Genomic DNA, 23,507 nt, shown 5'->3' with positions numbered 1-23,507 from the left:
ATTTAGCTCAGCTTTGAAAACACTCACAGACTCTGCTTCCACTGCCTGTTCAGAAGAGAGTTGAAGAGACTGACAACCCTCAGAGCAAAGATTTTTCCTCATTTCCCTCTTAAATGAGTGACCCCTTATTTTTAAACAGTGACTCCTAGTTCTAGATTTTCCGACGTGAGGAAACATCAGCCGCAATTTTCTGGCCGCTCCCATCGGCGGGATCGTCCGGTCTCACCGATGGCGCACCCCTGCCATGGCTTCCTGGCGGCGAGTGGTACATTCACCAGGAAACCCAGTTGACAACGACGGGACCAGGAGATCCCGCTGCCGGCCAATGGTGGGTGAAACACGTGACGAGATGCGCGGAAAATCCTGGCTCTCCACATCCACCATGTAAATACCCCTCAGTATCTTTCAAGTTGTCCCTTACTTTTCCAAACTCTAATGGATACAAGCCTAACCCCGCCAATTTTCCCTCATAAGACAACCTGCTCATTCCTGGTATTAGTCCAGTAAACATTCTCTGAATCACTTCTAACACATAGAACATAGAACATAGAACAGTACAGCACAGAACAGGCCCTTCGGCCCTCAATGTTGTGCCGAGCCATGATCACCCCACTCAAACCCACGTATCCACCCTATACCCGTAACCCAACAACCTCCCCCCCCTTAACCTTACTTTTATTAGGACACTACGGGCAATTTAGCATGGCCAATCCACCTAACCTGCACATCTTTGGACTGTGGGAGGAAACCGGAGCACCCGGAGGAAACCCACGCACACAGGGGGAGGACGTGCAGACTCCACACAGACAGTGACCCAGCCGGGAATCGAACCTGGGACCCTGGAGCTGTGAAGCATTTATGCTAACCACCATGCTACCCTGCTGCCCCAACACTTTAACGTCTTTCCTTAAATAAGGACAGTAAGAGGTCTTACAACACCAGGTTAAAGTCCAACAGGTTTGTTTCAAATCAGTAGCTTTTGGTGCACTGCTCCTTAAGACAAAGTCAAAGATGCAAGACGACACTCTCAATGGGACCATTTGCAGGTAATTAAGTTTTTACAGATCCAGAGAGAGGGGTAACCCCAGGTTAAAGTGGTGTGAATTGTCTCAAGCCAGGACAGTTAGTAGGATTTCGCAAGCCCAGGCCAGATGGTGGGGGGGTGAATGTAATGCGACATGAATCCCAGGTCCCGGTTGAGGCCGTACTCATGTGTGCGGAATCTGGCTATAAGTTTCTGCTCGGCGATTCTGCGTTGTCGTGGGTCCTGAAGGCTGCCTTGGAGAATGCTTACCCGGAGATGAGAGGCTGAATGCCCTTGACTGCTGAAGTGTTCCCCGACTGGAAGGGAACATTCCTGCCTGGCGATTGTCGCGCGATGTCCGTTCATCCGTTGTCGCAGCGTCTGCATGGTCTCGCCAATGAACCACGCTTCGGGACATCCTTTCCTGCAGCGCATGAGGTAGACAACATTGGCCGAGTCGCACGAGTATGTATCGTGTACCTGTACCTGGTGGGTGGTGTTCACACGTGTAATGGTGGTACCCATGTCGGTGATCTGGCAAGTCTTGCAGAGATTGCCATGGCAAGGTTGTGTGGTGTTGTGGTCGCTGTTCTGAAGGCTGCCTGTGGCAGGGACTTTATCAGCAATTTGTCATACCTCTGCACGGTTTGTCACACTTGCAGAGAATAACGTGCAAACTACCCAGCAAACCACCATTACATTCATCCCCCACCATCTGGCCTGGGCTTGCAAAATCCTACCAACTGTCCTGGCTTGAGACAATTCACATCTCTTTAACCTGGGGTTACCACTCACTCTGCTTCTGTAAAGACTTATTTACCTGCAAATGCTCGCATTTATTATCGTCTTGCATCTTTGAATTTGTCTATATATATGTTTCTGGAACATACCTCTTCATTCTGAGGAAGGAGCTGCGCTCCGAAAGCTAGTGATTTGAAACAAACCTGTTGGATTTTAACCTGGTGTTGGGAGACTTCTTACTGTGCTCACCCCAGTCCAACGCTGTCACCTCCACATCTTAAATTTTTTTTTTTTTTTTTTTTATAAATTTAGAGTACCCAATTATTTTTTCCAATTAAGGGGCAATTTAGAATGGCCAATCTACCTATCCTGCACATCTTTGGGTTGTGGGGGTGAAACCCACGCAGACACGGGGAGAATGTGCAAACTCCACACGGACAGTGACCCAGAGCCGGGATTCGAACCCGGGTCCTCAGCGCCGTAGGCAGCAATGCTAACCACTGTGCCACCGTGCTGCCCTTCCACATCTTAAATAAGGAGACCAATACTGTGCACAGTGCTCCTGTCGCAATCTCACCAGTGCCCTCTATCCCACGTTCGATTCCCGGCTTGAGTCACTATCTGTACAAAGTCTGCACTTTTCCCAGTGTCTGCGTGGGTTTCCTCTGGGTGCTCCGGTTTCCTCTCACAAGTCCCCAAAGATGTACTTGTTAGGTGAATTGGACATTCCGAATTCTCCCTCCGTGTACCCGAACAGGCGCCGGAATGTGGCGACTAGGGGATTTTCACAGTAACTTCAGTGCAGTGTTAATGTAAACCTGCTTGTGACAATAAAAGATTATTAATTATTCATAAAACTGAAGGACAACTTTCCGACGATAATAGTGAGGTTATTTTAAAACAATAATGAGAAAGAAACACCAACAGACTGATTAAAAAACCCATGAAATTTCTATGAAGGGACAGGAAAGACGAGTGATATGAAAGTTTCTAATTTCTTGACCTGTATTTGAACCCTTCAAAGATATCAATGTGACCAAATCAGGCTTTGGAACCCTCCGCGTAATCTTGAAAACTCCAAGCCTGAACGCGCCAACGAGTGGGTTAGTATCAGCCCCTCTAACATCTATCTCCCATCATTCTGGAGCATTCAGCTGGCAAGCAGCAGATTTAGTAATCAACTTTCACTTCTACATTATTCTCTGCAAGTGTGACAAACCGTGCAGAGGTATGACAAGTGACCGATAAAGTCCACAATTCTGGCAGTGAAACGGAAACTCTCTAAGCTTTGAATCCGATTCCTTTTGTAGAGCGGCTTCCCTGCCACAGGCCGCAAGACCCTCTGAATCATAACTGTTAACAAGGCATGACTCTGCGAGTGACTCTTGCGTTAACAGGCCTGTTTAGCAATATTTAGTGATTTCTATTAATCTTTTAATACCAAACCGTGCAATTTAATATACAGCTCATCCATGAGGTGCTGTGTCAGCAGCAGCAGAATTGTATTCAACTACAATCTGTAACCTCATGGCCCGGCATATCCCCCAGTCTACCATTGTCACCAAGTCAGGGGATCAACCCTGGTTCAATGAAGAGTGCAGAAGGGCATGTCAGGAGCAACACCAGGCATACCTAAGAATGAGGTGTCAGCCTGGTGATCTTTAACAGAACAACCTGCGTGAAAAACAACAGAAGCAGCAAGTAAGAGACGGAGCTACGCAATTCCACAACCAATGGATCGGAACTAAGCTCTGCCGTATCAGACCCAAGCTCTGCAGTCCTGCCAAATCAAGTTGTGAATGGGGTTGGGCAATTCAACAATTTACTGGAGGAGGAGGATCCACAAATATCCTCATCCTCAAACAATGGAGGAGCCCAGCACATCTGAGCAAAAGACAAGGCTGTAGGAATCACAACAATCTTCAGCCAGGAATACCGAGTGGATGATCCATCTTGGCCTCCTCCAACGCCCCCAGCATCACAGATAGCTATCTTCAGCCAATTTGATTCACTCCATGCGATATCAAGAAATGGCTGACGGCGGTAGGACGTGACAATATTCTGGCAATAGTACTGAAGACTTCGGCTCCAGAACTTGCTGCGTCTCTAGCCAAGCTGTTCCAGCACAGTTACAACACTGGCATCTACCCAGCAATGGTGCGCAAGAAACCAATCCAACCCAGTCAATCTTTGCCCTATCCGTCTCAATCATCAGCGAAGTGATGGAAAGAGTCGTCAACAGTGCTATCAGGTGGCAATTGCTCAGCAATAACCTGCTCATGGATGTTCAGTTTCCGTCGGGGTCACTCAGCTCCCGATCTCATTACAGCCTGGGTTCAAACATAGACAAAAGAGCAGAATGCCAGGGGTGAGGTGAGAGTGACTGCCCTTGACATCAAGGCAGCATTTGACTGAGTATGGCATCATGGAGGCCTTGCAAAATAGGGTTCAATGGGAATTAGGGGGGAAATCCTTCACTGGTTGGAGTCATACCGGACGCAAAAGAAGATGGTTGTGATGGTTGGACGTCAATCATCTCAACTCCTGTACAGGAGTTTCTCAGGGTAGGGTCCTAGGCCCAACCATCTTCAGCTGCTTCATCAATGGCCTTCCTTCCATCATCAGATCAGAAATGGGGATGTTTGCACAATGTTCAGCACCATTTGCCATTCTTCAGATAATGAAGCAGTCCATGCCCAAACACAGCAAGACCCAGACAATATCCAGGTTGGGCTGACAAGTGGCAAGTAACATTCGCGCCACACAAGTGCCCGGCAATGATCTCCTCTAACAAAAGACGACAGTCACCCTATGACATCAGGTTATCGTGGAATCGCCCACTATCAACATCCTGGGAGTTACCATTGACCAGAAACTCAACTGGAATAGCCATATAAGCACTTTGGCTACTAGAGCAGGTCAAAGGCTAAAGAATCCTGCAGCAAGTAACACAGCTCATGACCCCCCCCCCCCCCCCCCCCCCCCCACAAATCCTATCCATCACCTACAAGGAACAAATCAGGAGTGTAATGGAATACTCTCCAACAACACTCAAGATAAAGCAGCCCATGTGATTGCTCCTCCTTCCACAAACATTCAGTCCTTCCACCGACAAACAGTGGCAGCCGTGTGTACCATCTACAAAGATGCACTGCAGGAAGTCACCAAGGTTCCTTAGGCAGCACCTTCCAAACCCACGACCGCTACCATCTAGAAGGTCAAGGGCAGCAGATACCTGGGAACACCACCACCTGGACGTGCCCCTCCAAGTCACTCACCACCCTGACTTGGAAATACATCGCCATTCCTTCCGTCACTGTCAAAATCCTGGAACTCCCTCCCTAACAGCACCGTGGGCGTACCTACACCTCAGGGACTGCAGCACTTCAAGAAGGCAGCTCGCCACCCCCTTCACAAGGGCAACGATGGATGGGCAATAAATGCTGGCCTAACCAGCAATGCCCACATCCCGCAAACAATTTTTTTTTTTTAAAAGACGGGAAAATGATTTGCAAAACACGTTCAGACCAATAAGCACAAATTTGGGTAAAAGGAGCAATTTGTTCTGACCAAAGAAAATAGGCCTGAAACATTAACTGTTTCATTCCCCCCCCCCCCCCCCCCCCCCCCCCCCTCCACAGATGCTGCCTGACCGGTTGAGTTTTTCCAGCACTTTCCGTTTTCATTCCAGATTGCCAGAATCCTCAGTATTTCATTTGTGTAGCAACCTGCTCTTATTTCTCATCAAGTGAAGCTAGTAACTTGAAGCAAGTGAGAGCAGTTGGTAATATTTTCCATTAATTGGCATCAGAGCACATCGGTTTTCCAGGAAGTGCTGCTTCCAACTGTCACGCACTGCAGTCCGGCGCAGGTAAACTATGTCCCCCATTTACAGCACCCAACCTGACCATAAAACGTCAAAATACAAACAGGGTTCATGCAGCAAGTCACACAGGGTCATTTTCAGGTATGTCAGCAACAACGCCACTGGCAAAGACTGCAAACAGCGTAGGCTAGTGTCAATGTGTCACTGAATTTGCAAGTGTATGCTTTTAGACAACAACATGGTTAAGCTATTAAAGACAGGCAATGCTTATTTTTTTAAAATATAAATTTAGAGCACCCAATTCTGTGTCCAATTAAGGGACAATTTAGCGTGGCCAATCCATCTACCCAGCACATCTTTGGGTTGTGGGGGTGAAACCCATGCAAACACGGAGAGAATGTGCAAACTCCACACGGGCAGTGACCCGGAGCTGGGATCGAACTCGGGCCCACGGCGCCATGGAGCAGCAGTGCTAACCACTGCTGCCACGGTGCTGCCCGCCAGATAATGGTCACTGGTTCAACCTCCAAAGAGTGTAAATGAACGCTGTGGTGAAATTACATGGAGCTTAGTTCTCTATCGGGTTAGATGTAGAATAAACACGAAGGTAAAAGACAAGCTGCTGTATTATTCCTCCATCATGTGTTAATAGTTAATATTAACATGGTTTGCTTACACAATGTATAAAATCATTATTTTTTTAAATTAATTTTTAAATAAATTTAGAGTACCCAATTAATTTGTTTTTCCAATTAAGGGGCAATTTAGCGTGGCCAATCTACCTACCCTGTACATCTTTGGGTTGTGGGGGCGAAACCCACGCTAACACGGGGAGAATGTGCAAACTCCACACAGACAGTGACCCAGAGCCGGGATCGAACCTGGGACCTCGGCGCTGTGAGGCATCAGGGCTAACCCACTGCGCCACTGTGCTGCCCCTATAAAATCATTATTATCGACAAGTCACAACTGTATGCTGGCTCCCATTTATCAGCTGATAAACAGTACAACACCATTTAACATCTCTGTAATTGAAGATGATAATAGGCTAGATAAGAGGGAGAAATTTCTGTGATGTACTTGCAAACCCCATTTTGAAAACAGTGCAAAAAGGAAAACAACTCTGCAGTAATTGGTGGGAGTGCAGAAATTTGAAAATTCACAAAGATATCAGAATCTTATGATTTTTAAAAATACATTTAGAGCATCCAGTTCTTATTTTCAAATTGTGAGGGCGGAACCCACGCAGACACAGGGAGAATGTGCAAACTCCGCACGGACAGTGACCCAGGACCGGGATCGAACCCGGGTCCTCAGCGCCGTGAGGCAGCAGCGCTAACCCACTGGGTCACCGTGCCGCCCACATCTTATGATTTTAATACTAATATTTCTCAATGGGGTGTTAGCTCCCCTGGAAGTCAAGATGGTGTATGGCTCGGAGGGGACTTACAGATGGTGGTCCACCCATCTATCTGCTGTCCTTGCCCGAAGGATCCTTGGCGAGTTGCTGCAGTGTATTTTGTGGATGGAACATACTGCTGCCAATGTGCATCAATGATGGAGGGAGGGTGCCGATCATTCGAGCTGCTTTGTCCTGGGCAGCGTCAAACGTCATAAGCGTTGAAAAGGAGATGCCGGCACTGGACTGGGGTGGGCACAGTAAGAAGTCTTATAACACCAGGTTAAAGTCCAACAGGTTTTTTTCGAATCACTAGCTTTCGGAGCACTGCTCCTTCATCAGGTGTTGTAAGACTTCTCAGAGTGTTGTTGGAGCTGCACTCATCCAGACAAATGGAGGGGAGTTCTATCACGTTTCTGGGCCGGGATTCTCCCATACCCGGTGGGGCGGGGGGTCCCGGCGTTGCGGAGTGGCGCCAACCACTCCGGCGTCGGGCCTCCCCAAAGGTGTGGAATTCTCCAACATCAACGGCCTTTGACGCCCGCCGCCCGGCGTCGGGGCTGGCCGAAAGGCCTTCGCCGGTTCGTGCATGCGCCGGTGGTGACGTCAGCAGCCGCTGATGCACCGGGGGGTCTCTTCCGCCTCCGCCATGGTGGAGGCGGTGGCGGGCCAGGCAACCGTCGGGGCACGCCCCTGGGGTCCGAACGCCTCGCGCGCCCCCCCCCCCCCCCCAGGACCTCAGGGGCCCGCTCGCGCCGCCAATCCCGCCGGCTCCAGAGGTGCTCCAATTCCCACCGGCGGGATTGGCCTGTCAGCAGCGGGACTTTAGCCCATCGCGGGCCGGAGAATCGCTGCGGGGGGGCCCGCCGATCGGCGCAGCGTGATTCTCACTCCCGCCGATTCCCGGGTGGCGGAGAATTCCGGCCACGGCGGGGGCGGGATTTACGCCGGCCCCGGGCGATTCTCCGACCCTGCGGGGGGGGGGTCAGAGAATTCCGCCCCCGATGTCTGACTTGTAGACGAAGGACAGGCTTTGGGAAACACGAGGCGAGTTACTGTCCACACAATTCCTAGCCTCTGACCTAACCACAGTATTTCTATGGTTTGTTCAGTTCAGTTACTGGTCAATGGTAACCCCCAGGATGACCGATAGTAGTGCCACTGAATGTCAAGGGAGATAGTTAGGTTTGCTCTTGTCGGAGATGATCATTGCCTGGTGCTTGTGAATGTTACCCGATGTGCGACAGCCTCAAGTATTAAGATGATACTTTAAGGGCATTTAAGTGGTCACTGGATAGACATATGGATGAAAATGGAATAGTGTAGGTCAGATAGGCTTCAGATGGTTTCACAGGTCGGCGCAACATCGAGGGCCGAAGGGCCCGTACTGCGCTGTAGTGTTCTATTCTATTCTATGATAGTTTATATCTGTCCAAGATTTCCTGTACACATTCATGACAGCAGCTTTCAGAAAAACAAACCCGGCACTGTGACTCAAAATATTGTGTTTCCTTTGATCACATCCCTTGAGCCGTAGCATCCTTACACCGATCGTCTAATATAAAAAGTCTATGCATAATCCTTTTATATTCCGATCATAATCCGATCATTAGCAGGAATGTGGGAGAAGGGAGGTGGGGTTATTAACAACTTCTGTCAAGGCCGCATTAAAAGGAAAGCTTAACAAGGGCTTCCTCTCATCTTCACTAAGCGGTGACCCCTGTTGAAAATGCCTTTTTGTGTAATCACCATGCATGGATGGGATTGGGTTTGGCTATAATGCCCCATGTGGTCAAGACACACCATCAACCGTCACGTGTTAATAATGGTCATTTGTTAGAGGCGACAAAGGACCTCCAGTACCTATTGGACCACATCCAACTATGAATCATGGCTTTCTAAGGGAGGCAACAAGGCTGAAAAGAAAATAAATTAATTGAGATGGCGGGGGGGGGGGCACAGTGGTTAGCACTGCTGCCTCACGGCGCCGAGGACGCGGGTTCGATCCCGGCCCCGGGTCACGGTCCGTGTGGGGTTTGCACATTCTCCCTGCATCTGCGTAGGCCTCACCCCCACAAACTCAAAGATGTGCAGGGTAGGTAAATTGCCCCTTATTGGGAAAATAAATGAATTAGGTACTCCAAATTTATATTTTTAACAATAAAATGAGATGGCAGGAGTGCCTTCAGTGGCACGGGGCTCCACCTCGAGATGCATTTCCTCTTTGAAATCACTTTGGAGGAGGTGTTGCGCCAGGCAGATGCCATCATTCCGTGGTTGCAAGGTAGGGGCCCAGTTTACCCGGTGCAAGCCTATGCAACTCTTCCCAGCACTGGGCAAGATTCACAGGCAGAAAATTGGTGTCCCCTGCCCTGCAACATAAAAGGATCAGATTCAAGAGCAAGAGGACCCTCTATACCAGGGGTGGGCAAACTACGGCCCGCGGGCCGCAGGTCTTTATGCGGCCCACCAAGATCAAGTCATTAAAAAAAAAAATTTTTTTTTAATTTTTTTTTAAAAATAAGGTTAATGGGGGGGGGGGGGGGGGCTGTTGGGTTACTGGTATAGGGTGGATACGTTGACTTGAGTAGGGTGATCATTGCTCGGCACAACATCGAGGGCTGAAGGGCCTGTTCTGTGCTGTACTGTTCTATGTTCTATATGAGGCGCCCAGAATCATAATCCGGGCCTCACGGTAGCATGGTGGTTAGCATCAATGCTTCACAGCTCCAGGGTCCCAGGTTCGATTCCCGGCTGGGTCACTGTCTGTGTGGAGTCTGCACGTCCTCCCCGTGTGTGCGTGGGTTTCCTCCGGGTGCTCCGGTTTCCTCCCACAGTCCAAAGATGTGCGGGTTAGGTGGATTGGCCATGCTAAATTGCCCGTAGTGTAAGGTTAATGGGGGGATTGTTGGGTTACGGGTATACGGGTTAAGTAGGGTGATCATTGCTCGGCACAACATCGAGGGCCGAAGGGCCTGTTCTGTGCTGTACTGTTCTATGTTCTATGTTCTATAACCGGGTGAAGTGCCATTTTTGAAAAGTAGAGAAAAAGAGGGCTAAAGGCAGGATGCCGCCGGGGGAAGCGCTGAGGTATATGCCACACGCTAATTGGTTACAACCGGGACTATTAATTAATATACTATGCGGCCCTTTAAAATTGTGAATTTCGGAATGTGGCCCTTGCACGGAAAAGTTTGCCCACCCCTGCTCTATACTTTAGTCATCTTTTACAATCACGTGATGCCTTTCGTCAGGTTAACTTCTGGTTGTGGAAAGAGCAACCCAAAACAGAGCTGTTTTCAACTTCTCTTCGGTTTTATATCATTCTTCGTCTTCTATGGATCTGATAGAAGTCAAATCAGAAAAATTGAACCAAATTGGGCGGCACGGTAGCACAGTGGTTAGGACTGTTGCTTCACGGTGCCAGGGTCCCACGATCGATTCCCGGTTTGGGTCACTGTCTGTATGGAGTCTGTACGCTCTCCCAGTGTCTGCTTGGGTTTCCTCCGGGTGCTCCAGTTTCTTCCCACAGTCCAAAGTTGTGCAGGTTAGGTGGGTTGGCCACGCTAAATTGCCCTTAGTGTCCAAAAAAAACAAAGATTAGGTGGGGTTACTGGGTACCGGGGATAGGGTGGAAGTGTGGGCTTAAGTAGCGTGCTCTTTCCAAGGGCCGGTGCAAACTCGATGGGCAGAATGGCCTCCTTCTGCACTGTAAATTCTATAATAATCTATGAAACTGATACCTGATAAATGCGTCGGCATACCAATGTCACAACAGTATTTGGCAGCACAACACAAGCACACTGGCATGCACAACCAGATCAACGTGCTCAGCAGGCCAGAGGACAAGATCTTTGTTCGATAAATGGGTTCAGGGGCTCATCAGAAATTGGGATGGAAAACAAATTAGATCAGGACCTTGACATACAGAAGCCACTAACAGAAGAACTTACAGTGTGGCTTCAGTCCTGGGGCATGCAAGGACTGAGAAATTTGAAACGGTGGTTGATGTGTTAGGCAGGTTGGTTCGATGTGGACTTCAATCGATGCAGGGAAGTTAGAAACACACCGGAGAAGATCCAACACTGTTTTATTCAACTATAGAACTGCTACACATATTCAGCTGTGGGTCGACACTATACTGATCTGACTGACCTTGTAGTAGTCTGACCAGACTTACTAGCTACCGTATGGTGTTTGCACTTGCTAGCTCGTGGACTCTGACTGTCTCAGTAGCTGGGACCCGAGAGAGCGAGCAGGAAACCTAGTGCCCTCTGGCTTTATAGTGGTAGTGTCCTGTCTGGTGATTGGCTGTACTGTGTTGTATGCTTACTGGTCATCCTATGTGTCAATCACTGCCTGTCTGCATCTCATTATATACATGAGTGGATATTATGACAGTGGTCTGATAGAGGTTCCTCGATTATGAATGGTTATGATATGGTAAATAGCAATTTAATTTTTCCACTGATTAGTGTGATGCCAAAGCTTGTGTTGACATTAGAATAAATAAAATCGCAGCATGGAGAATAGCTAGACTGCAGGATTTCGGTACGAATGTCATTGATTTTTTAAAGAAGAGAGAACTTGATAGTTTCTTTAAAGAGAGCAACGTTAAAAGGATCATGGGAAGTGAACAGGGTCGTGCAATTAAATTAGCTCTTCTGGTGTATAACACATGCAAAGATGTCATGGACTGTTTCTCTGTTGTGACATTCTGTGATTCTACAGATGTGCCGAGGGAAGCCCTGCTATTTGACGAATTGATTCGGGTGTGCTACAAACCAATCAGTAAGCAAAACAGAAAATCATTAAAGTCTGGAATATTTGTACAGCACATTCTCAGGTGTCAAAATGTTTAAGCTTTGCTGTTGGTTCTGCATGTCATCAGATTCCACAACACTTATTACGACCTCACAGCTCCCAACCAGCCGGCTGCTTTTCGAAACCTGAATCTAACCTCTCTCTCTTCTCCCCACCGCCTTCTGATCGAGATCAAACTTGTATGGAATTAATAAGCAACAAGTTCCTCTCCTTTGAGGCGGGGAGGGGGTGGGGGGGGGGGGGGGGGGGGGGGGGGGGGGGGGGGAAAGAAACAATTTTCAAGATGTTCAAATGTGCGTTGGTTTGATCTTCGGCTTGTTCAGCAAGCATTAGCCTGTGAAAAGATTTATGAGAAAAGTGGCAGGTACTTGCTTAGGCTTCGCTGAATAAATCTTGAAAAGTTTAATGGGTTCCTTAATTTCATATAAACGGCCTATCCTCTTCCACTTAGTCAGCAGTGTCGAGAGGAGGGCAAACGCTGCTGAGGTTTCTGAAAAGGAACTTTTCCTCTGGTCTATGGCTTGATATATCTGAAGTAATTAGATTCTTCAAAAAGGAGAGGGCAGCACCCATCTTGTTTTATTCTTATTACTGTCACAAGTAGGCTTACATTAACACTGCAATGAAGTTACTGTGAAAATCCCCTCGTTGCCACATTCCGGCGCCTGTTCGGGGACACGGAGGGAGAATTCAGAACGTCCGAATCACCTAACAAGCACGTCTTTCGGGACTCGTGGGAGGAAACCGGAGAAAACCCTCGCAGACGACGTGCAGACTCTGCACAGACAGTGACCCAAGTGGGAATTGAACCCAGGAACCTGGCGATGTGAAGCAACAGTGCTAACCACTGTGCTACCGTGCCGCCCTTCCGCGCCTCCCAAGAGTAATTTCATACAGGCTCTCTATAGCAAACCTCTGTTGTGTTTAACATTCAAGGGCTGCCTCCAATTTACATAATGGTTTAGCCTTATCGACCACAACGAGCGACGGAGGAGCTTGTATCCTGTGTCAATTTACAGAGTATCCTAGCTTCTGTTCACTTAATCAGTTCACTGCTGCACAAATCCAAGCAATAATTTTTTGCCAAAGCCACAGTTTAGTGTGTTTTTTTAAAAAAAAACTTTCTGAAGTACCAGATGATGACGTAAAAGCAAATTCCAACTAGTTGCCAAAATACAGGAACAAGGGTTTTCTGTGCGATCCCTGGACACATCACAAATTACACCGACACAGGACAAAAGTGAGGGCACAGGCTGGGTCATCTATTATACCCCTTTTAAAAAAAAACTTAACAACCCTATTTTAATTAAATATATAATCAACAGTTGTGTTTCACTGAACTGCACCCAGTGCATTTGTAAAAGCAAAACACTGCGGCGCTGGCAATCTGAAATTAAGTGCTGGAAAAGGCCAGCCTGTGTGGAGAGAGAGAAGCAGCGATAACGGCTCGAGTCCAATGTGGCTCCTCTCCGGAACGGAGTTTTTAAAAAAAATACTTTCCGTTTTCATCTCATTACATATGTATTTTTACCAATGAAATAAAATCAGAGAATGGATTTTTTTTTAAATGCATTCTTTAAAAGATTAAAAAGCAAGTTCACCATCAGGAGCCGATAGAGTGCAGGGTCAAAGAACAGGGGCGGGATTTTCCGACCCCCCCGCCAGGTCGGAGAATTGCCGGGGGCCGACGTCAATCCCGCCCCCGCCATGTCCCAAGTCTCCGGCACCAGAGATTCGGCGGGGGCGGGAATCACGCAGTGCCGGTCGGCGGGACCCCTGGGCGATTCTCCGGCCTGCGATGGGCCGAAGTCCCGCCGCTGTCATGCCTCTCCCGCCGGCGTGGGTCAAACCACCTACCTTACCGGCGGGACATGGCGGCGCGGGCGAGCTCCGGGGTCCTGGGGTGGGGGGGGGGGGGGGGGGGGGATCTGGCTCCAGGGGGGGGTGCCCTCACGGTGGCCTGGCCAGTGATCGGGGCCCACCGATCGGCAGGCGGGCCTGTGCCATGGGGGCACTCTTTTCCTTCTGCCTTCGCCATAGTCTTCACCATGGCGGAGGCGGAAGTGACCCCCTCCCCTGCGCATGCGCGGGGATGACGTCAGCAGCCGCTGACGCTCTGGCACATGCGCGGACTTCCGCAGGCCAGCAAAGTCCCTTTGGCCCCGGTTGCCGTGGCGCCAAAGGCCCTTCCCGCAAGCCGACGGGGCGCCAATCTCTCCAGCGCGGGCCTAGCCCCTCAATGTTAGGGCTTGGCCCCTAAAGGAGCGGAGACTTCCGCACATTTGGGGCGGCCCGATGCCGGAGTGGTTCACGCCACTCCGACACGCCGGGACCCCCCCGCCCCGCCGGGTAGGGGAGAATCCCAGCCAGGTATCTATAGTCCTCTGGCATGACCTCCAATCTCAGCATGGTTCCTGTTGGAAACTTGGGATGGGTATAGTTAGCCTCTAGAGCTTACCCGAATATTGAATTTCAGAACCCAGATTAATACAGAACTCGGTGTCAGCTTTATTCATTCCTACATTCTACATTCCTAAGTCAGATAACCTTCCACACTGTTCGGCAACAATATAGATTTATTGTGTTAAACATCTTGAGGGTTACTACTGGCCAGGAACTGAACTGGACTAGCCATATACATTGCTGCTACCAGAGCAGGTCAGAGGCAAGGAATCCTACGGTGATTAACTCACCTCCTGACATCCCAAGCCTGTCCACCATCTACAAGGCACAAGTCAAGAGTGTAATGGAATACTCTCTACTTGCCTGGATGAGTGCAGCTCCAACAACACTCCAGAAGCTCAACACCACCCTGGACAAAGCAGCCCGCTTGATGGGCACCCGATCCACAAACACTCAGTCCCTCCACCACTGTTCAACAGTCGCAGCCGTGTGTACCATCTACAAGATGCACTGCAGGAACTCACCCAAGGCTCCTTTGATAGTATCTTCCAAACCCTCAACCACTACCATCTAGGAAAGACAAGGGCAGCAAATACGTGGGAATCCCAGCACCTGGAGGTTCCCCTCCAAGTCACTCACTATCCTGATTTGGAAATATATCGTTGTTCCTTTACTGTTGCTGGGTCAAAATCGTGGAAATCCCTCCCTAACAGCACAGTGGCTGTTACTACACCACAGGGACTGCAGCGGCCCAAGAAGGCACCTCACCACCACCTTCTCAAGGGCAACTAGGGATGGGCAATAAATGCTGGCCTAGTCATTGACGCCCATATGGCGTGAATTAATTTTTAATAAAGGTGCTTTATAACACATTTCAAGTCATTATAAAGCCAAATTAGACACCAAGTCACACAAGGCGCTATTAGAGAAGTTGCCAAAAGTTTGGTCGGTTGTGAGGGCAAGGGGTTGGCCTTGCCTGAAACACTCTCATCACACTTGCTACCCCAGGGAGCGATTAAAGCAAACGGCAGATGCATTTAAGGGGAATCTAGAAAGCATATGTGGTGGAAGTCTGTCCTGAATTCGTACTTTACAGCCCTGAAAACTTTCACATCGAGTCTTGATGTATCTGGTGTTCTGGGTTTACATTCTCAATCCTATTGAGAATCAGGTAACTCTGTGAAGATCCCATTGGCACCTGTCCCATTTGAATCATGATGTGCAGTCATAAAGCTAGCTTTCTTTTGCTGGGTTTCTGCACCGGAGCCAAAACATAGCAACGTCTGCATTCTTGGTCAAGCCTGTTCTGCTGCTCCTGTTAATGAGATCTCCTTCTACTCCACTTGTCTATCTGACCTGCCTCAGAATTGATGCAATTTAAAAAAAAAAAAATTTTTTTTTTTTTAAAAATTTAGATTAGCCAATTATTTTTTACAATTAAGGGGCAATTTTAGCGTGGCCAATCCACCTACTCTGCACATTTTTGGGTTGTGGGGGCGAAACCCACGCAGACACGGGGAGAATGTGCAAACTCCACACGGACAGTGACCCAGAGCCGGGATCGAACCTGGGACCTCAGCGCCGTGAGGCGGTTGTGCTAACCACTAGGCCACCGTGCTGCCCTGAATTGATGCAATTTTGACCATTTCCATTTATCTTGCTCCAGGTTCAGGTTTTCATTCACGTTTGTGCCCGAGTTTCATTTTTGTTGCAGTATCATTACTGTTAACAAAGGGTTTCCCAATGGAAAACCCCAGACGTTGTGAAAAAAAGAAAGATAAGGGCAGGGATAGCAGATTGGTTCGTGTGCACAAAAGAGACAGTCTGTGCCCACCCACAATATCTACACACCCCACACTTACAGACAGAATGGAGCAGATTTGGCACAATGATTAGTGCGCGGGCACAGTGGACTAGCAACCCAGAAAGCTAACTCATCTGGAATGTGCAAGTTCAAATCCCACCCTTGCAGCTCACAACTTTAATTCAGTTAACCGAATAAACCTGGAATAAAATGCTTGCTTCAGTAACGGTGACCGAGAAACGATTGCATTGTCAATATTAAACAAAAATTCTGGTTCCCCAATATCCTTTAGGGTAGATAACCTACCACCCTTATTCAGTAAGGCCGATGTATGAATCCAGATCCACTGGGCTGGAAACCATTTTGGGAAGACCCGAGAACACTACAGAAAATATGAATTCTTTCAACCGATGTGGTTTCTCAAAAGCACCTCAATCGCAGCATCTTATGCTTTACATGGCACTGCTTGATAAAAGGCATGCCAGGCAATCATTAGCTAACTAGGTCTGTTTAGCTGCACCCAGTAAGATCACACAGCCCACATGTGCAGACGCTGTTACATTTGGCGACTCGCTCTGGGCGATTGTCCTCTCGCACAAAAGGTTACTGCTGTAACTGTTGGTTACTTGCTTGCTCTTCAGAAGCTTTTACGTATCGTACTTACTCAGTGGTGGCATTCCAGCCTCTCCCGAGTCAGAAGATCGTAGGTTCAAACCCCCCACAATGGAGATTCGAATAACATTGGCTGACACCTTGCTGCATTACTGAAGGAGTGCCGAATTGTCAAGAGTTGCTGTCAATCGACTAAGATGTTGACCTGAGATCATATCCACATTCCCGGGTGGATGCAAAAGATTCCATATCATTCGATAACGAGGGGAGCTATCCTGGCAAATACTTATCCCTCAACCAATATCATTCAAACAGATTTTCTGGACATTCAGCTGATTGCTGTTTACTGGAGGCTGTGTGTTGCTGTACATTACAATAATGACAACACAATTAGCAGGTCAGATAGCATTTGTGGAGGGAAGAACTAAGATAACATTTCAGGCCCATGACTTCTCACCATGTCCATCAGTTTCTGGTTTTATTTCAGGTTTTCAGCATCTGCGGTATTTTGCTTTTCAGAAGATCATAAGACCACAATAAGATAATGGTAGTAGGCCATTCAACCCTTCAAACCTGCTCCATCATTCAATAAGAACATGGCTGACCCGATTGTGGCCGTAACTCCATGTTCCTGTCAGCACCCCCCCCCCCCCCCCCCCCCCCCCACTCCCCAAAACTCTTGACTCCCTTGCCGAACAAAAATCTGTCGAACCCAGCTTTGAATACATGGAATGATCTTGTCTCCGCTACTCTCTGGGGCAGAGAATTCCACAGACTAATGAACCTCTTCTCCTCCTCATCTCTGTGTTAAATGGGGTACTTGTGGGAGGTGCTGGAAAGGTTTGGGTTCGGGGAGGGGTTTGTTAGTTGGGTGAGGCTGCTATATGAGGCCCCGATGGCGAGCGTAGCCACGAATAGGAGGAGATCGGAGTACTTTCGGTTGTACCGGGGGACGAGGCAGGGGTGTCCCCTGTCCCTGTTGCTCTTTGTGTTGGCAATTGGGCCCCTGGCCATGGCGTTGAGGGAGTCGAGGAATTGGAGGGGTCTGGTGCAGGGTGGGGAGGAACACCGAGTGTCATTATACGCAGATGACTTGTTGCTTTGTGTGGCGGACCCAGTGGGGGAAAAGCCGGAGGTGATGAAGATCCTTAGGGAATTTGGGGGCTTTTCTGGGTACAAGCTCAACCTGGGTAAGAGTGAGCTGTTCGTCGTGCACCCGGGGGATCAAGAGGAGGGGATTGGTAGGCTCCCACTGAAAAGGGCGGGGAAGAGCTTTCGGTACCTGGGAGTCCAGGAGCTGGGGGGCCCTTCACAAGCTTAACCTCACTAGGCTGGTGGAGCAAATGGAGGAGGAGTTCAAAAGATGGGACATGTTGCCGCTGTCGCTGGCGGGCAGGGTGCAGTCCGTCAAGATGACGGTGCTCCCAAGGGTTTTGTTCCTGTTCCAGTGCCTCCCCATCCTTATCCCGAAAGCCGTTTTTAGGAGGGTCAACAGGAGTATTACGGGATTTGTGTGGGTGCATGGGACTCCGAGGGTGAGAAGGGTGTTTTTGGAGCGGGGCAGGGATAGGGGGGGCTGGCGTTGCCCAACCTCTGTGGGTACTATTGGGCTGCCAACGCAGCGATGGTGCGTAAGTGGGTAACGGACGGGGCAGGGGCAGCATGGAAGAGGATGGAGATGGTGTCCTGCGTGGACACGAGCCTGGAGGCGCTGGTAACGGCGCCGTTGCCGCTCCCTCCAACGAGGTATACCACGAGCCCGGTGGTGGTGGCCACTCTCAAAATCTGGGGGAAATGGAGACGGCATAGGGGGGAGGTAGGGGGCTCGATGGAGTCCCCAATACGGGGGAACCACCGGTTTGTACCAGGGAGCATCGATGGCGGATTTCTGGGCTGGCACAGGGTAGGTATTAGGAGGTTGAGGGACCTGTTTGTGGATGGGAGGTTTGCGAGCCTGGGTAAGTTAGAGGGGAAGTTTGGGCTCCCCCGGGGAACATGTTTAGGTACATGCAGGTTAGGGCGTTTGCCAGGCGGCAGGTGGAGGGGTTCCCTCTTTTGCCCCCATGTGGGGTACGGGATAGGGTGCTCTCGGGGGTGTGGGTTGGAGGGGGGAGGATTTTGGACATGTACCACGTCATGCAGGAGGTAGATGAGGCCTCGGTGGAGGAGCTGACGGGTAAATGGGAGGAGGAGCTGGGTGAGGAGATTGAGGAGGGGACGTGGGCGGATGCCCTGGAAAGAGTGAATTCCTCCTCTTCCCGTGCGAGGCTCAGCCTCATACAGTTCAAGGTGCTGCACAGGGCCCACATGACTGGGATGAGGATGAAGCTCAGAGAAACACGCCCATATGTTCTGGGTATGCCCAGCGCTGGGGGAGTTTTGGAAGGGGGTAGCAAGGACGGTGTCGAGGGTGGTAGGATCCAGGGTCAAGCCAGGCTGGGTACTCGCAATTTTTGGGGTTGCAGTGGAGCCGGGAGTGCAGGAGGCGAAAGAGGCCGGGGTTCTGGCCTTTGCGTCCCTAGTAGCCCGGCGGAGGATCTTGCTCCAATGGAAGGATGCAAAGCCCCCAAGCGTGGAGGCCTGGATCAATGATATGGCGGGGTTCATCAAATTGGAGACGGTGAAATTTGCCCTGAGGGTTTCAGCACAAGGGTTCTTTAGGCGGTGGCAGCCTTTCCTGGACTTCCTGGAAGAACGGTAGGGAAATAGGCCGGCAGCAGCAGCAACCGGGGGGGGGGGGGGGGGGAGAGAGAGAGGAGGGAGAGAGAGAGAGGAGGGAGGGAGGGGAGGGGATGGGGGGGTTTGTTTCAGGGAAGGGAGAAATGTGTATATGTGTTTATTGAATATGCCAGGTGTCTATCTATGTCTTCTTGTTGTAGTTACTGGGGGGGGGGGTTTGGTTTTGGGGGTTAGTGTGTTTTTCTTTTTGTTGTTGTTAATATTGTTTTCTTGTTGTTATTTTCTGTTTTTGAAAATCTCAATTAAAATTAGTTTTTTAAAAAATCTGTGTTAAATGAGTGGCCCTTTATTTTCAAACTGTGCACCCCCCCCCCCCCCCCCCCCCACACCCCACCCCCGCCCTCCCCAGTTCTGGTTTCTCCATCACAAAAGGAAACATCATCTCAGCATCCATCATCTCAAACCCACTCAGAATCTTATACGTTTCAATAGGATCACCTCCCATTCTTCTGGGCTCCAGTGAGCAGAGGCCCAATTCCTCACAAGACAATCCCTTCATTCCCGGCACTCAGAACTGAATGCAAGTCTATCCCTCCTGAAGGAAGGCAACTAAAACTGTACGCGGTACTCTACATACAGTATCCCCCGAAGCCCTGCACAGTTGTAGCGAGGCTTTCCTAACTTTATAATCCATTCTCTTCGCCACATCTGTTTCATGAGTACTTCATTGGCTGCGAAGCACCTTGGGACACCCAAGACAATGAAAGCTGCTGTAAATATGTACGTTTTTCTTGTAATTAATCCCAAATCAGAAACAGCCATTCACAAATATTCAGCAGCTGCAAAATCCACTCATTAAGGCAAGGGTTTCAGCCATTCATGTCCAACGGTGGCCATGACACATTCTCCTCTTAGTTAATTCAGCAATAATTAATTAACAGTTAATTTAACACACGTCAACAGCTGAAATTGATTTTCCGTTGATCGTTCTTAGCTCAGAACAGACCAGGAATAAAATGGACGCCTTTAGTATTCTTATGTGCCAGTGTCGGACATGAGGTGCATCAACCCAGTGAGCCAGCCATTGGAGGTGACAACCTTCCCACTCACATTTCTCAAATGAGAAAAACAATATCGTGCTGTTTGGGCAAGCCCAATAAATTTGCACGATAACTATTTTAATCTGAGAAATAGCTGTTGTGTTATAACAAAGACTGGGGGTGGGCAGGGTCAAGGGAAATGCCGATTTGTGGGAAAACATAGATTTGAGCCAGGGAAATTTTCGGAGATGGGAGGAGAAAGGAATTAGGACACCAAAAGAGCAGGGGTTGTGGTGTGAGGTGCTCCAGAGGGTGAACACCTCCACCTTGTGTGTGAGATTGGGGCTGATACAGCTGAAGGTGGTATATAGAACACACCTCACAAGGGCGAGGATGAGCCCGCTCTATGAGGCGGTAGAAGATGTGTGTGAAGATTGCGGGGGTGGGGGGCCCTGCAAACCATGTTCATATGTTTTGGTCCTGTCCAAAGCTAGAGGAATACTGGAAGGAGGTTTTTAGGGTAATCTCTAAAGTGGTGCACGTGAAACTGGACCCGGGCCCTCGGGAGGCCATGGGCGCGATTCTCCGCAAATGCGGCGAATCGTAAAGGCTGCCGTGAAACTGGCCGTGTTTCACGGCAGCCTCCGCGCCCCCTCCCGGGACCCGATTCTCCCCCCCCCGGGCGGGGCTAGCAGCGAGGCCCCGTGAAGCACGGCATCGCGGCCTTAGCGACCGTCGCTAAGTCCGCGCGCCAAGCGTCACGCCGGCTGACGTGCACGATGACGTCAGCCGCGCATGCGCGGGTTGGACGGCTCCAATCCGCGCATACGCGGGGCCGTCATCTCCCTCGGCCGCCCCCGCGGACTGATCCTGCGGGGCGGCGGAGGGAGAAAGAGTGCGTCCGTTACGGCACCGATCGCGGGTCCATGCCCCCCACGTACCACGGCCGTGCCAATCGGGGCCCTGGAAGCCCAGAACGGGCATGTTGCGGCCGTTTTTACGACAGCAGCAAGCAGGTGTGTTTGCTGCCAGCAGGCTGCACCTAGCAGGTGTGGATTCTGTCGGCTAAGAAAGCAGACAGCACCGAAACGAATGTTCCGCATACTAATGAGGCAATCACCGGGATAATTAGCATGTTAATGGAACAATTCCAGAGACAATGGACACAATTGGGGAAGCAACTGCAACATTGTAAAGGATACCAGACACTCAGGCACCAGCAAGGTTCGAAAACAAAGAGCCTGAAAGCCCGCCCAGTAGCTAAGGAACAGCCTCAGTATAGGGGGGATTCAAACATATCGATTGGGAAGAGACCCAATCGATTCCAAGCAGGTAAGGGAGTCGGCCCAAAGGGGCGCGGATCCCTGGGACCTATAAAAGACAGGTCCCACACATGGTTCAGTCTTCTCGTCCAGCCCTCCTCTCTCTTTGACCAGCACTCCTCCGTGGACCAGCACCTCGACCAGCTTTTGCCAAGAAGACCTTGAACGAGAGAGAGGAGAGGGTTCGGACAGCAGCTGCCAGCAAGTAAGTGCCTCACAACGATCGCTACCAGAGATAGACACTCCTGACCCCTTTTAACTTATACCAACCTGAAGTCTGCAGACCAGAGCAGAGCAAGAGGCCTTGTTCCCTGACCCGGCAGTTCCTTTGAGATAAGTATTAGTTTATTTAGCGGTAGGAATAAGTTTAATCCTTTTAGCATGTGCATGGGTAGTTATTATAATTGTATTATAATAAACTCAGTTGTTTGGACTTACTAATTGGTGTATGGTTTTATTGCTTTGAACTTCACCTTGAACTTGTGGCGGTGTCTTAACGATACCTGGCGACTCCAGAGCTAAGTAAAGAAACAGAGCCAAATTGAGTGTTCAGCACACTCACCCAGAACGACCAACATTTGGGGTGTCGGACCAGTCAGGGTTGGAAACGGGCGCAGAGGCAGGTGTTGTAGCCTTCGCCTCGTTTGTCGCCCGTAAGTGGATCCTGTCAGGGTGGAGATCAACCTCTCCACCCTGTGCCCTGGCGTGGCGGGGGGATTTGCTGGAATTCTTAACGCTTGAAAAGGTCAAATTTGAACTGAGGGGAAGGATGGAGGGGTTGTACAATTCATGGGCATTATTCACTATGCACTTTCGAAAATTGGATTATATCAAACATTAGGGGGATGTTGGGAGAGTTGGGAGGAGGAGTACTGTATGTGTTAATGGTGACTATGGGTGATTCCTGATTCCTTTTTGTTACTTGTTTATGTGAACATGCGGGCTAATGTTTGGAGGTTTGGTGGGAGGGTGGGATTGTTAGATAGAGATAGAGAAATACAGCACAGAACAGGCCCTTCGGCCCACGATGTTGCGCCGAACTTTTGTCCTAGGTTAATCATAGAATTTTGGACAATTTTTCATGGCCAATCCACCCAACCTGCACATCTTTGGACTGTGGGAGGAAACCGGAGTACCCGGAGGAAACCCACGCAGTCACGGGGAGGATGTGCAGACTCCACACAGACAGCGACCCAAGTCGAAATCGAACTTGGGACCCTGGAGCTGTGAAGCAATTGTGCTATCCACAATGCTACCTTGCTGCCCTTAAGAAGTTAATCTACACTCCATTATTCTACCCTAATCCATGTACCTATCCAATAGTCGCTTGAAGGTCCCTAACTTTTCCGACTCAACTACTTCCACAGGCAGTGCATTCCATGCCCCCACTACTCTCTGGGTAAAGAACCTACCTCTGACATCCCCTCTATATCTTCCACCATTTATCTTAAATTTATGTCCCCTTGTAATGGTGTGTTCCACCCGGGGAAAAAGTCTCTGACTGTCTACTCTATCTATTCCCCTAATCATCTTATAAACCTCTTTCAAGTCGCCCCTCATCCTTCTCCGTTCTAATGAGAAAAGGCCTAGCACCCTCAACCTTTCCTCGTATGACCTACTCTCCATTCCAGGCAACATCCTGGTAAATCTCCTTTGCACCTTTTCCAAAGCTTCCGATTGTTGTTATTGATATGGGATTGACATTGTATTCATTACTGATTATTGTTGGGTGTAAATTTGGGAGAAAAATGTGAAAAAGGAGACTAAAAATATTTTTTTAAAAGAAAACACAGACTGGGGCACCTCCTTGCAAACAGCTGAAGTTAAAATGGC

At 49.4% G+C, this 23,507-nt stretch overlaps 1 protein-coding gene across 1 annotated transcript in view; it reads right to left on the bottom strand.

The window, feature by feature from the left end:
* mnta (MAX network transcriptional repressor a) overlaps positions 1–23,507 on the bottom strand; it is a 145,271-nt gene that overhangs the window by 48,369 nt on the left and 73,395 nt on the right. The window lies entirely within an intron of this gene.

This window comes from Scyliorhinus canicula, chromosome 12 (assembly GCF_902713615.1).
Source record: "Scyliorhinus canicula chromosome 12, sScyCan1.1, whole genome shotgun sequence".
Lineage (NCBI taxonomy): Eukaryota > Metazoa > Chordata > Chondrichthyes > Carcharhiniformes > Scyliorhinidae > Scyliorhinus > Scyliorhinus canicula.
The sequence above is the reverse complement of the archived record's forward strand: the minus strand, read 5'-3'. Positions and strand labels throughout refer to the sequence as shown.